Source organism: Schistocerca piceifrons, chromosome 2 (assembly GCF_021461385.2).
Source record: "Schistocerca piceifrons isolate TAMUIC-IGC-003096 chromosome 2, iqSchPice1.1, whole genome shotgun sequence".
NCBI lineage: Eukaryota > Metazoa > Arthropoda > Insecta > Orthoptera > Acrididae > Schistocerca > Schistocerca piceifrons.
The window spans coordinates 650,310,507-650,325,688 of NC_060139.1; the positions used below are offsets into that span (position 1 = coordinate 650,310,507).

The 15,182-nt window shown below is 42.6% G+C and overlaps 1 protein-coding gene across 2 annotated transcripts in view; it reads left to right on the top strand.

Moving 5' to 3' along the window:
* Positions 1-3,231: 3,231 nt before the first annotated feature.
* LOC124776212 (toll-like receptor 2) overlaps positions 3,232-15,182 on the top strand; it is a 183,499-nt gene continuing 171,548 nt past the window's right edge. For both annotated transcript variants that reach the window (XR_007015605.1, XM_047251063.1), the window contains exon 1: positions 3,232-3,361. The gene's annotated coding sequence lies outside the window, so the exon portion shown is untranslated. The remainder of the gene's footprint in view (positions 3,362-15,182) is intronic.

The window sequence follows — 15,182 nt, forward strand, 5'->3', positions numbered from 1 at the left end:
GGCATTAATTGGGCACAGTATGATTACCGCAAGCGGATGAGAATAAACATGAAGAGTACTGTGGGCCCAAATTCGTTTGTTACGGAACTACAAGAAGGAAAGCCTGTGCCACACCTTATCAGCGAACAATGCCTTACATTGCACCGACAACATTTCACTCTGAAGTATGATCCGACTAATTACTTGGTCAGACTTGTATACGGTTAGCCAGCGTGTTAGTTCATTTTGTGTTGGAGTAATAGCGAGTTATACCAAAATGTTGACCTTCACTTTTACCTAAGACAAAATTCCTAAGTAGGATCCATCCTATCCATTATTGATGATCTGCGAGAGTCCTAATGATTGAGAAACTGTTACGGTGTTTTTATTAAAGAAATAATAGTGAAATTCCAATAATTTGCGAAACAATAATAAGCGCAGGTGCTTCAGTATAATAAACAGCAATTTGAAAGACAGTGCTTAAGAAAGTAAAATTCAGTGAAAGATTTTTTGTTGTACTTTTTCATGGACAAATAAGTTTTCAATTTTACGCAGTCAGAAATGTGTGTTAACATCTTTGCCTAGTAATAGTAGTAATTGCACAAAGTGATTGGCAGTAATTGTTAAGAAATAATAATAAATGTTCAAGCTACAAAAAACGAACCAATTTTCTGCTGTTTTCGCCTTGCAGCAAACCCAAGCATTCTTACGCAAGTTTCTCACCATTACCGGACAGTGATTGTAAAGACAGAAATTTTGCTCACGTACTGAGCTGGCGACCGTTAATTCCCTGTAATTCATTAGCTAAACTTGTAACAATTTCCAAATTTAACTAACTACTGACTTCCATTCAGGCAAATTTTATATTCATTTAACCTTAACCTAGTGTTTACTTCTTGTCGTCGTTGCTGTAAGTACAGAGCACTGGTATTTCGGTTACAACTGCACCTACATTCCACGTATTTCATTTATTCTTCAGAGTACACACCTCTCCCACGCAACAGGGAACTTTAGGTACAAGGTTCATTTAAGTATTAAGCAGCCGGAAGTGCAGTGGGTGGAGGAGGAGATAAGTGTGTAACGTCCCGTCGACAACGAGGTCATTAGAGACGGAGCACAAGTTCGGATTAGGGAAGGACGGGGAAGGAAGTCGGCCGCGCCGTTTACTATCCCGGCATTCTCCTGAAACAGTCTAGGGAAATCACGGGAAACCTAAACCAGGACGTCCGGACGTGGGTTAGAACCATCGTCCTCCCGAACACGAGTCCAGTGTGCTAACCACTGCGCCACCTCGCTCGGTGCAGTGGGTGGTCATAAACGCTCACCCGCACTCTTCGACTAGAGTGGTCGACGTCTTGTTTACGCAGTGCATTAATTCCTCTGAGGCACCTGCCTACGTGCTATGTTTACTTGACCACAAGAACTCAAAGACGTATATCTAGACATTCAGGCCTGGAAAGACGTGTAACATCGAGGCTGTTGTCGATTCCAAAAGGCTGTTGCGCTTTGTCTTCCTACTTTCTCAAGAGTATTACGGAACTTCCTCAAAATGGTTCAAATGGCTCTGAGCACTATGGGACTCAACTGCTGAGGTCATAAGACCCCTAGAACTACTTAAACCTAACTAACCTAAGGACAACACACACATCCATGCCCGAGGCAGGATTCGAACCTGCGACCGTAGCGGTCGCGCGGTTCCAGACTGTAGCGCCAGAACCGCTCGGCCACCAGCGGCCGGCGGAACTTCCTCCCCTGTGGCTTGATCTCAGCGAAAACTCCAGTTCCGGAGTTCTGGTATTCGTGGAATTACCTACTTCAATGAACCAAATTGCAGAAGTGGATCCGGGGTGCGATTCCGGAGAGTGGGGGAGATCGGGGAGGGGAGCAATCCGGTGCTGTTTCCTTCCCCTTTCGCATCACAACTTGCTTAGGATATTATTAATAATAATAATAATAATAATAATAATAATATAAATTGTTTTAATATAATAAGAATATTAATTTGTTTACATCGCTGCATGGTACGCCCCTTAAGCATAATGATAGTTAAATCGACACCCTAGCTGCAAACAAGCGTTGATATACATCATTGGCGACATGTTGAAAATGTGTGCACCGACCGGGACTCGAAACTGGGATCTCCTGCTCACATGGCAGACGCTCTATCCATCTGAGCCACCGAGGGCACAGAGGATAGTAAGCAAGAGATCCCGGGTTCGCGTCCCGGTCGGGACACACATTTTCAACATGTCCCCAATGATGTATATCAACACCTGTTTGCAGCTACGGTGTCGATTTAATTATCATTTCATTCTAGAGAAGCTGGACGGTCATCAGTGGTATCTGTTCTTTCGGGAATAGATACTACCTTCATATATACCTTAAGCATAACTTCCAAGAACTGCAGTTCAGTGAAATACATCTCTTGCAAAGCTTTCATCCGGTATTACAATGAAATGAATACCCCTAGCTGCATACAGGCGTTGATATAAGTCAACGGGAACAGTTGAAAATGTGTGCCCCGACCGTCACTCGAACCCGGGATCTCCTGATTACATGGCAGACGCTCTATCCATATAAGCCACCGAGGACACAGAGGATAGTGCGACTGCAGGGACTTATCTCTGGCACGCCTCCCGTGAGACCCACATACCCAACTTATTGTCCCGCACTATATTCATAGTGCCCCTGCCCATTATACTCATTACTCGCGGCTTTTTGTCGATTTCCGTAAGTGCCTGAGCACTGTTGTGCATCCGCACAGAAGAAGATGGTCAAATGGCTGATGAGCCTTAACTAAATGAAGATCGTATCTATTCTTTCGCACATGCCCGAAAGAACAGATACCATCTTCATGTATAATTTCATCCGGTAATTTGAGAAGAGTATGCGTTACGCAGTTGATTTGAGTTTTGCAATAGCAGCAGACTTTCAAAAGTTCAACAGCGTATTCATATACGTGATGTAACACCGAAGTGTGCACCGACTGCAACCTGTATTTCACTCAGATGTGTGATTGTGAACACAGATCTGCAGGCTATATGAACCGTGCGCACCTTCGCGAAGTCAAAGTACCAGGTAACTTATTTGGCGCCGGCCTCGCGACATACGGCGCAAGATGGCGCGGGCGTGCCTGCCGCGCTGGCCTGCGTGTCTCTACGTTGGCTGAGGGGGAGTCCCCGCTTACGTCTAGGAGAAGGCAGTTCCTCGAAGAGCAGCAGCTGGGTGGGGAGGAGTGGCGCCCTTCCGCGACGGGGCCGCGTCCATTATGCAAGTCGGGTCGCGGAGCTTGGCCTATGTAGACGTCGGCAGTAGCCCGAGAGATTGGTTGCCTGCAGCAACGCCACCACGGCAGGGCGGTGCAAACACGAGGACGTATCTGGTAAGCATCGCATTCAGTGCTGCGAAACTGATTTTAACCCGTGGTGCAAATCCCCTAGATTGAGACAGATTTCGCCCGTGGATACATTCGTGAATCTGAATTCAGCCAGTGGTTATAGAGCGGCGGTGGATGTGACCTCCGTGAGTTACGCATATTGTTGTTGTGTCGTCAGTCCAGAGACTGGTTTGATGCAGCTCTCCATGCTATTCTATCCTGTGCGAGCTTCTTCATCTCCTAGTACCTATTGCAACCTACATCCTTCTGAATCTGCTCAGTGTATTCATCTCTTGGTATCCCTCTACGATTTTTACCCTTGACGCTGCCCTCCGATACTAAACTGCTGATCCCATGATGACTCAGAATGTGTCGTACCAACCGATCCCTTCTTCTAGTCAAGTTGTGCCACAAATTTCTCTTCTCCCCAATTCTATTCAATACCTCCTCATTAGTTATGTGATCTACCCATCTAATCTTCAGCATTCTTCTGTAGCACCACATTTCGAAAGCTTCTATTCTCTTCTTGGCCAAACTACTTATCGTCCACGTTTCACTTCCATACATGGCTACACTCCATGCAAATACTTTCAGAAACGACTTCCTGACACTTAAATCTATACTCCATGTTAACAAATTTCTCTTCTTCAGAAACGCTTTCCTTGCCATTGCCAGTCTACATTTTATATCCTCTCTACTTCGACCATCATCAGTTATTTTGCTCCACAAACAGCAAAACTCATTTACTACTTTAAGCGTCTCATTTCTTAATCTAATTTCCGCAGCATCACCTGATTTAACTTGACTACATTCCATTATCCTCGTTTTGCTTCATCTTATATCCTCCTTTCAAGACACTGCCCATTCCGTCCAGCTGCTCTTCCAGGTCCTTTGCTATCTCTGACAGAATTACAATGTCATCGGCGAACCTCAAAGTTTTTGTTCCTTCTTCATGGATTTTAATTCCTACTCAAAATTTTTCTTTGGTATCTTTCACTGCTTGCTCAATATACAGACTGAATAACATCGGGGATAGGCTACAACCCTTTCTCACTCCCTTCCCAACCTCTGCTTCCTTTTCATGCCCCTCGACTCTTATAACTGCCATCTGGTTTCTGTACAAATTGTAAATAGCCTTTCGCTTCCTGTATTTTACCCCTGCCACCTTCAGAATTTGAAAGAGAGTGTTCCAGTCAACATTGTCAAAAGCTTTCTCTAAGTCTACAAACGCTAGAAACGTAGGTTTGACTTTCCTTATCTATTTTCTAAGATAAGTCGTTGGGTCAGTATTGCCTCACGTGTTCCACCATTTCTACGGAATCCATACTGATCTTCCCCGAAGTCAGCTTCTATCTGTTTTTCCATTCGTCTGTAAATAATTCGTGTTAGTATTTTGCAGCCGTGGCTTATTAAACTGATAGTTCGGTAATTTTCACATTTGTGAACACCTCTTTCTTTATGATTGGAATTATTATATTCTTCTTGAAGTCTGAAGGTATTTCGCGTGTCTCATACATCTTGCGCACCAGATGGTACAGTTTTGTCAGGGCTGGCTCTCCCAAGGCTGTCAGTAGTTCTAATGGAATGTTGTCTACTCCCGGGGCCTTGTTTCGACTTAGGTCTTTCAGTGCTCTGTCAGACTCGTCACGCAGTGTCGTATCTCGTAAATCAGGATTAAAAATGAGAGTGTGACGTCTTCTCGGGGCGAGAACTGATTCCTCTTAAGTGAGCCCACTGGGGCGTTTTGTTTATTTCGAATCAAGTACGCAGAATTTATGGACTCTTTCATCTCAGGCTATTGATCGGAAAAGTAAGACACGACACCGGACTGATTGCTGAAGCGTGCACATGTGAAATTTTGAGCCTGTTAATTACTAGTAGCAGATTATTTGGTGTTCAATCATTACTGCCCGTTATATGTATTGTTCAATTAACAATGCGTCATTGCTTTATTGTAATTCATGTGTGTTGGTCTTTGCCCACTGTTCTCATGACTTATAATTACCACACCTGAAAAATTATTAGGTTTTCATTTACATTAGTTGGGTTCTTGGCATCTTGTTAATTACCCTTTCCCTTCTGTTTTAATTCTTAGTGTTCATATAATTCAAAGGGCTCTGAGTGAAAGATACCTTTCGTGTTTACATATTCTTTTATAGTTTTTAGGTGGTTTTATAATTCAGACAATTCAGTGTGTAAGGTCTCTTTTGAGTTTGCTGCAAATTGGTATCACTGACATTCTTAGAATTGTTTATGGCAACGTTAATAATACAATTAGGTATTTGGACCTTAAAAATTGTGTATTTTGGTACAAACATTAACGTTATCTTCTAGCAACTAACCACTTCCAGATTTTCGCTTGCTGCACCATTTCACTATCGTTATGCTTGCGTATAAATGCGAGTATTGCTGTTTCTTTAAGTTCATTTTCCCCTACTTTCAGGGAACTCAGCCCTCCTGTAATTTTTTTCCTCAGTTGAAGGTATTTACCATTCTGCTTTGTCTTACTCATCACCATCCGGTTTCATGGTTCTACCTGTGGACGCGGCGGCAGTGTCGGATATGTTGTTCACAGCTTATGAAAAGGCACATTTTCCTTGCTGGAATGTTTGGCCAGTCAGCCCACCAGGTCATCCATGTGGGGTGGTTCTCAAGCAAGCAACTAAATAGAGCTTGCAATACAGTTGTTTAGTTTCCATGTCAATTTATTCTATGAAAGTTAACTGAGAAATTTTGAAATTGATATGCAGGTTCTTAGGAGTATAAGTGCAGAATTGTGATAATTGGTACTTTAATATGTACCCGCTTAAGTGTGTTGTATCTTCTGTGCGTCTAACGGTCTTCCCCCAAACATTGCTCATAATTGACTACCATATGTTTTCTGCACGATCGTAACTGTACCACTCAGTGGTAGACTAGCCGTTTTGCGTCTACGTATCCACACTTCAGTACCTGACCTTCTACCCAGGGAAAATTAGCATTAATGTCTTGCTCTTGGCACATTTACTTGGAGGTACTAACCAACTATAATTATTAGTCTCTAAATGAAGTAAATACTGATGTAATGTTATTCAGTATACTGTCCTCAGTCACCAATAAAAGTACTTCCAGGTATGAATATTAACAATAGTGCTTCGTAACTTAGATGGAGACATACAGTACCAATCGCTGTCGCCAGTTCAGTATGAGGTCATAACCATAAAGAAACCGCTGATTTCGCTGTCACTGATTACGAATTCGATGGAAAAGGCGTCGCGGTCACGCACTATCTGTAAGCGAACAGTGTCGTAATTATGCCGTATAACAGCCGCCACAACATAACAACCAGAGCAAAGTTCCAGCCAGAAGGAAAGTTCAACCGCTACGTCCCTCCAAACCACCGCCTCGAATTATCACCAGCCGACAGCAGGAATCATGAGATTGAGAGCTATACTCAGATTAACATTGTATACTAAAAAAGACTTTTAACAACTATCCTGTATGTTATTGGTTTCCTTTTGTACATTTGTCTACATGTAGCTGAATGTTTTTTCTTCCATTTGTGATGTGAAACTGAAGATAAGGGTTCGCTTACAGCAGAGTAACTGGCTGCCTTCATGATTCATGGCCTGGAATACCATTTGTTTTCGTAATAGGTTGAAGCGTGACTGGAGGATACACGCGTCCTCTGTTTCACAAGTATATTAAGTGGGTCTAGGACTCAACTGTCCCCAAAAAGCCAGCCCAGTCTCATTTCCTTATTACCGCCATATCTACTTCCTTAGTCTGACATCGGAGTTATACTGTACCGTCTCCAGCCATAGCACCTGGAAAATCTCAGCTTGATCCACGTTTGTCTCTCTTCTTGTACTTAGCTTCTCACGTGCCTAAGACGGATTACCTCAAATCCTGCGTCATCCACAATAAGACTGAGACTCAATGTATATTGCGACCTGTATTTTCCTATTGCGCTTACAATTGGACTTCTAGACCTAAGGTTTATACGCGAGAATCGTACGAAAAGAATAACATAAATTTCCATTTCTTTCATTGTATATAGTGTTAAAACCAACCAGCCTTGTGTGATAAGTGTGGATGTTGCCGCAGATTACTTAAACAGGGAATGGTTTGCGAAAATTGCAAGTTATGGACTCAGGAAAAAGGGAATTGGGTGACCAGTGAGGCTCTTCCATGGAATAATTGTAGGTTACGCCACAAAGACCGGAAAATCGAGGAACAGGAGGCGAAGATTGGTGCCCTTCAGGCAGAGTTAGAAAACACGAAATTTGAATTACAACAGCTAAAGGCGGAAAAAGAGAAGGGGTGCTGTGGAAGAGGTAGCAAATTAGCTAATTCGAAACTCTGTTTGGCAGTATATTTCGCTTGCTATCGGAATTAGAGTAGTAAGAGCCTCATATAGATGAAGAGAAAACTATGTTAAAGCCGAACTGTGCTAACAAACTTACAGATGAGTCAAGTAAAAAAAGAACGCACCAAAACAGTGACATATTCCGAAAATTTAACCTATGCCGTTGCGGCCTGCCTAACCACACCCATGGAAATCACGGCATATTCGGAAATAAGAGAAAACAGCCAAATACTTTTCAAGGCAGAATATGAATGTCACTGCTGCTCGTTCCAGTCGCACCACTTTGGGCTGTGTTCTTTGGTTCCTACCTGACGACACCCTCGGAAGAAAAGGAGCCAAATATTTGTGACAACCTACACTGAAGAGCCAAAGAAACTGGTACACCTGCCAAATAGCGTATAAGACCCCCGCGAGCACGTAGAAGTGCGGCAACACGACGTGGCATGGATTCGGCTAATTACTGAAATAATACTGGAGGGAACTGACATCGTGAGTCCTGCAGGACTGTCCGTAAATCCCTATGAGCATGAGGAGGTGGAGATCTTTTCTGAACAGACGTTGCAAGGCATCCCAGATATGCTCGGTAATGTTCATGTCTGAGGAGTATGATGGCCAGCGGAAGTTTTTAAACTCATAAGAGTGTTCTGGAGGTGTGAGGTGTCGCATTGTCATGCTGGAATTGCCCAAGTCCGTCGGAATGCACACTGGACATGAATGGATGTAGGTGATCAGACAGGATGCTTACGTACGTGTCATCTGTCAGAGTCGTATCTACACGTATCAGGGGTCCCATATCACTCTAACTGCACACGACCCACACAATTACAGAGCCTGCACCAGCTTGAACAGTCCCCTATGCAGAGTCCATGGATTCCTGAGGTTGTCTCCATACCCGTACACGTCCATCCGCTCGATACAATTTCAACCGAGGCTCGTCCTATCGGGCAACATGTTTCCAGTCATCAACAGTCCAATGTCTGTATTGACAGGCCCAGGCGAGGCGTAGTGTAGTGTAGTTATCAAGGGCACACGAGTGGGCCATCGGCTCCGAAAGCCTATATCGATGATGTTTCGTTGAATGTTTCGCACGCTGACACTTCTTGACGGTCCAACATTGAAATCTGCAACAATTTGCAGAAGGGTTGCACTTCTGTCACGTTCAAAAATTCTCTTCAGTCGTCGTTGGTCCCGTTCTTGCAGGATCTTTTTCCGTCCGCAGCGATGTCGGAGATCTGATGTTTTACTGGATTCCTGATTTTCACGGTACACTCGTGAAATGGTCGTTTAGGGAAAATCCCCACTGTCTCCCATCGTTCGTGCGCCGGCTATAAAACCACGTTCAAACTCACTTAAATTTTGATAACCTGCCTTTGTAGCAGTAGTAAACAATCTAACAACTGCGCCAGACACTTGTTGTTTTATATAGGCGTTGCCGACCGCAGCGCCGTATTCTGCCTGTTTACATATCTCTGTATTTGAATACGCATATCTGTAACAGTGTCTTTGGGGTTTCATTGTAGATTACATGTGTTGGTATAATTTTGTCTGTTACTACAAAGTATGTATGGTAATTTAAAACATTAACCATCCCTATTTGTGTGTTCGTGTGACAAAAAAGTAATGTTGCTATTGGCTGATTAGACCTTGTGTTCTGTGCTATGACTCTGTGCTGCGATTGGCTGACGAGAGCACCTGTCCTGTTCTGAGAGAGCTGACAAAAGCATATCGTGCATCGCAATCTCGATTTCACTGTTTCCGAAGTTAAGGTGCTGTATTTGGTTGATTTGGTATTTATATCTGCGTATTACGAAATTATGCAGTTTCAATGAAACGTTGCATTAAATATCTCTCCATAACATGTTTTTAGAGTAGTATGTTGCAGCAAAGTGGTAGGAAGTGTGATGCGGTATATAATATCACTAACAACACAATAAAAAGTTGTGGTCCCATAACAATTAAAGTTGTTAGTCACTTATCATTAATTCAGGGTGCTTTCCCTGAAATACTGAAATTTGCCATTGTTAGGCATCGCTATAAAAAGGGTGACTCCACAGATGTCAAGTCAACACTAGTACATAATTTTCTAACATTTCTGAGCAGGTGATGTACACCTGTCTGTGTAGTAATAGGATACTTAGTCAATCAGTTTGGATTTCAAGAGTTCTATTAAGTCAGCGAATTTTACATTTACTGAGTACATAGTAAGATCTTTGAATGATAAATCACCAGCTGGGATCTTTCGTGACGTATCAAAAGTATTTGTTTGTGTGAGTCATAAAATTCTATTAGAGCAATTAAGTTTTTATGGAATGTGCGTGACATAGTTCTCATTTTAGAAACGGAGTGCAGAAAGTTGACTTAGGCTATTCTAGTAAGACAATGAGGGACGCCACATCATCTGCATCGAGAGAAATTACAATGGGAGTCCCACAGGCTTGTATCATTAGCCCACTACTGTTCTTGCTTTATGTTAAGGAATTGCCGTTTTGTTAGAATCAGGAAATCTGCCTGCAGATGTGACGAGCGTTATTGTGAAGCCGAGCAAAGAAGCATCAACAGAGAAAGTAATAAATGACGTTTTATGCAATTTTGTCATATGATGACATGGTTGGAGACCTTCGATGTTATTTGAAAACAAATGTTGATGGTGTTGAGACAGCAACCAGCCACAAATTTATTTTAAGTTCCTTCATTCAAAAGGTACCACTACCGGTTACCAATCATTACAATTCATCATCAGACGGCTTTCATGATTTCATTAGAACTTGTGGTGCGTTTTTTATTGATTAGTTGTCGTGAAATGTTGATCTGAAGTATTTGTTTTCATAATTTGAGTTTTCTAATGAAAGCATGAAAGCCATCTGACGATGAATTGTAATGATTCGAAACCGGTAATTATACCTTTTGAATAAAAGAACGTAAAATAAATTTGTGGCTGGTTGCGGTCTCAACACCATCAATAATGATGTTTTAGTGAAAGTATGTTGTGTAAAACCATTCAGTAATTTACTTTCTGGGCCAGTGTTCTTATTTGCATACAGTGCATATCTCTGAGTGGACTGTCAGCATGACAGTCTCTACACAGTCCAAAACTTGAATAGTGCGTTCCAAACGAGCTCTTTCTGGAGCTCAGTTCTGTCTTTCGAACCGTAAAATGTCATTGTTGTATTTTTGTGAAAAATCATTGATATTGTTGTGCGACTCACATTACCCATTTTCTTCACAAAGAGCTGTGCTTATAATTGTACTCTAGTAAGTACAGCAAACGAGTGGACTTGAAAAAGTAAATTACACATTATAATGGCAGTCCAAGTAACTTTCATTAAATGCTGGATTATACTTCGAAGTGTAAGTCACATGATGCTGGTGCTATTTTGCAACATAGTCAACCAAGTCTCTGTAAACGACGATCGGAATGTTCTACCGGTCGTTCAATTTCTGGATTATTATTTATTCGTGTCAGAAGTACCAGGTCACAGACTGTGCTGATTTAAAAAATTATATGTTTGTATACATGAGTAATTCAAAGACTGATAAACGTAATAAAATGAACACATAGGGAAAAAAAGAGTAAGAAATCAATATTTACATAATACACACAATGGTAAGAAATCAATATTTGCATAATATACACAGTAGTAATAAATCAATTTTACATAATATACATATTTATACTAGTTGTGTCCAGTATTTGGCAACGTTGACTGCGTTGCTATAAGCCAAGGCCAATTCCAGTCCTGTACAAGAGTATGGGCAGAGACGACACTTCAGGTGATGGCTTTTAGGTTGTTCATCTGCACACACACACAATGTGTCTCCGCTTTGTGCGATGCTCCATTTCTTCAAGTTGTCCTTCGTTCTTGCAACGCCAGAGCGCGGTCTGTTCAAGGACTTCCATGTGCACCACCCTTCTTGATGACCAGGTGGCAGAGTTTCTTCAGTTACGTCTCGCTTTGGGTGGACAGGATGTCTTTTTATTCCACAGTTCAACCCTGGCTATACTTTGCTCTCTGTCAATTGGAACAGAAGACTGTATAAAGTTCTTCCTGGACTTCAGTCGAGGTGGTGGTGACTGATGTTCGTGTAAGGGGTGGGCTGGGTAATTGCATACCTTTAGCCTCTCGTTGCTAGCAGCCATCTCGCGTCTGATATCGGGTGGGGCTATACCTGCAAGTGTATACAGCTTCTGTATTGGCGTTGGCTTCAGACAGCTTGTGACCAGCCTGCAGGTTTCGCTCAGGCCGGTGTCCACTTATTTTGCACGTGCAGAATTGTACCACACTGGAGTGGCATATTCGGCAGCGGAGTAGCAGAGTGCCAGAGCAGTTGTTCTTACTGTCTGGGGGTGGGCACCCCATCCAGAAACAGTCACTTTGCCCAGTAGGCAATTTCGTGATGAAACCTTGGCTTTAAGGTTGGCGCAGTGTGCCATGAAGGTCAGAGAGCGGTCCAGGGTAACACCAAGGTAAACTGTAGCACTGCAGTGTTCCAACTCCTTTCCATTCCAGTTCACATGCAGCTGTCGAGAAGCACATGTTTTAGTTTTTGATGGGTTTGGCTTGAGATGATTTTCCTCATAATATTCTGAGAGTCTTCAGAACAGCAGTGAGATTTTCTTCTACTGTCTCAAAATTATTACCCTGAGTTGCCAATGCCAGGTCGTCTGCACATATAAAGCTTCTTGTGTGGAGAGGAAGTGGTTGGTCATTCGTGTAGATATTAAACAACATTGGTGCTAAGACACTGCCTTGCGGGAGCCCATTCTTTTGTATTCTCCATCTCCTCCGCCTACCTTGAAATTCTACAAAGAAACGTCGATTCTGCAACAGGGTGGCAACGATTTGCGTAAGCCTGAAGTCCATAGTAAGATCGTAAATCTTCCGTAGGATGATTTGATGTTGTACAGTATCATGGGCTGAAGAGAGATCGACAAAGGCCACTCCAGTGATACTTCCGAACTGAAAACCATCGTCTATGTGCTGTGTCAGGTTAAGGGTCTGTGTACAGCAGTTCTTTCCTGGCCTGAATCCAGCTTGCTCTGGGATAAGAAGAGGTTCGACCAGTAGTGTTATGCGTTTCAATAACAGTCTTTCGAAAACTTTTTAAAGATGGCACAGAAGTGATATTGGTCTGAAGTTCTTTGGCTCTGTTGGCTGATTTCCATGTTTCAGAGCAGCTACAACTTTAGTCTTCCTCTAGATTTTAGGGATTTGGTACCGTTCCAGGCAGTTATTGAAGAGCTGTAGAATCCATTGCTTGGTAAGCTTTCCAAAGTGATGAATCTGCTCCATACGCATATCATCTAGTCCGGCTGTCTTGCCTGTCTTACTCTTTTTTATGGCGTCTTCCAAGTCTTTGATAGTGAATGGGTTGGGCAAGTTAGATGGTTCTTGTTCGACATTTCTTTGAAGCTTAGATGGTCTTATTGTTTTATTCGTTTTTCCATTTATCAAGAGTTGATAAGCAATCTGGTTAGGTGTAATGTTGGAGTGCAAGGAGCCTTTCGTGGGTCATTGTTCAGAGATCTTATTAACTTCCAGGTCTCTCTGCTGTTTTTGCCATGTCCAGTTCTTCCATCAGCTTAACCCAGCTTTCTCTTTTTATTTCGTCCATAGACTGAATTAGTTGACAGCCAGTTTTAATAATGTCCTCGCTAAACGGGTTGTCTTCAGAGAGGGAAATACATTCTTTTAACTTATCTGCTGTACTCTGGTCTAAGCCCTGTATATACTGAGACCTACAGCCTCTTGGAATTGACTTACGAGAGCATTCTTGCACAGCAGTAGTAAAAACATCATATTTCTGTGGGACAGGTTGGATGTCTGCTATCATTTCATCTAAGCATTTTGTGAATTTCGTCCAGTCCGCTTTTTTGAAGTTATATCTTCTCCTAAATGGGACAGATTGTGGGCGTCCTGCTGATACAACTTGGCACATGATGGGTCTGTGCTGTGTATTGGGTAGAGGTTCACAGAAAAGCACTCTTTGGTCGCGGAATCATTCGAGAACTGCTGTGAACGTCCTTATCACTCTACTTTGGTTTGTCAACTGACTGCAGATCGTTGTCTGTGGTCCATGTCGATGGCCTTCCTTCCCAGTCGTATCACCCGCATCTGTGTGGCTTTGGTCAAACTGACTCCACCTTTTCCCTGCTGCTGGATGCGACATTGCATTTGATCCAGATACCGCCAGAACTTCATGGTTAATGAGAGTGCAATTCAGACGTAATGTTCACAAGAATCGTGTTGTCCCGTGTACTTCAGTTTTGGAGCAGAAACCAAGAACAATAGTGGGTCAATGATCGAACCCTGTGGGACTCCGATTGCAATTTCTCGCCGTGCAGATGGTGTGGCGTCCCTCTTTGTATTACTAGAACATCCTAAGTTCACTTTCTGCATTCTGTTTCGTAACTGAGAACAAAATCAGGCATTTGCTGCAGTGCATATTCCATAAAAACCTAATTTGCCATGGCATTTCAGTCAAAAACTGTGGTGCACCCGTTATCCATATGGCAGCGGAACTGTCTGTGGAGAAAACCCAGAATATGTACTCTAGTCTGGCAGTGCACCGCTCTTGTTGTGCAATGCCCTTAACGAGGGACGCAATTGCAAATTACTTTCGGAAGTTCCTACGTAATATAAGAATAAATAAAGTACTAAACGTTGGTGGCTGCTACCAAGACCATCTTGAGGTTCCACGGATTCCCCTTTAGCTGTCCTTAAGAAACCTGTACGATACGAGCGAACAAACGTGTTCATCCCAAATCCTAACGGAATGTTCTTTCACTTGCTACTTGCGAATACATGCACTTGAGTCATCGCTCTTGTCCTCTACTGTTGGTAATCCAAGCGAGGCAAAGCCATTGCGTCTTAAAACAGAATGAATGCCGTGGCCCGAGCGTAGCGGGCCAGGCGGCTTTGAAAACTACCCCCGCCCCCCAGCGTGGAACACAAACCTATTTGACGACACAGAAGTGTCCTGGCGTTTCCGAAGGGCGTGCAATTGGCAGTAACAACAATGTTTGTGGAAATGCTAGGTTGTGATTTACCTGTTACTATGCACTGTGTGCCAGAAAATGAAATCGCCAACAGAAATGTAAGTAAACGTATTAATATATTGCCTAATCATGCTATTCACATAATGTACACACTGTAACAGATTTAACCTTCCACACAGTTCTTTACCCCACTGGCACACACAGCAAATATACATAACTTATCAGCTGATGTATAAGTAACTGTATAATGCACCTTATGACGGCAGCATGCTGCTGAAATGCATTGTGCTAGTAAAATATTAGTAAAAAGTGACTGCAGCAGTATAAATTATTCCACATAATCTTATGATACAGTCGCAGACATCAAACAACATCCATATAACATGGATAAATTTAAAAAAAAATATTTTCGTATTTCTGTGACGAAGAAAGGGAAGAAAATCCTTTGGTAAGTTTCCATTCCAATCGTTTACTATTAAAAA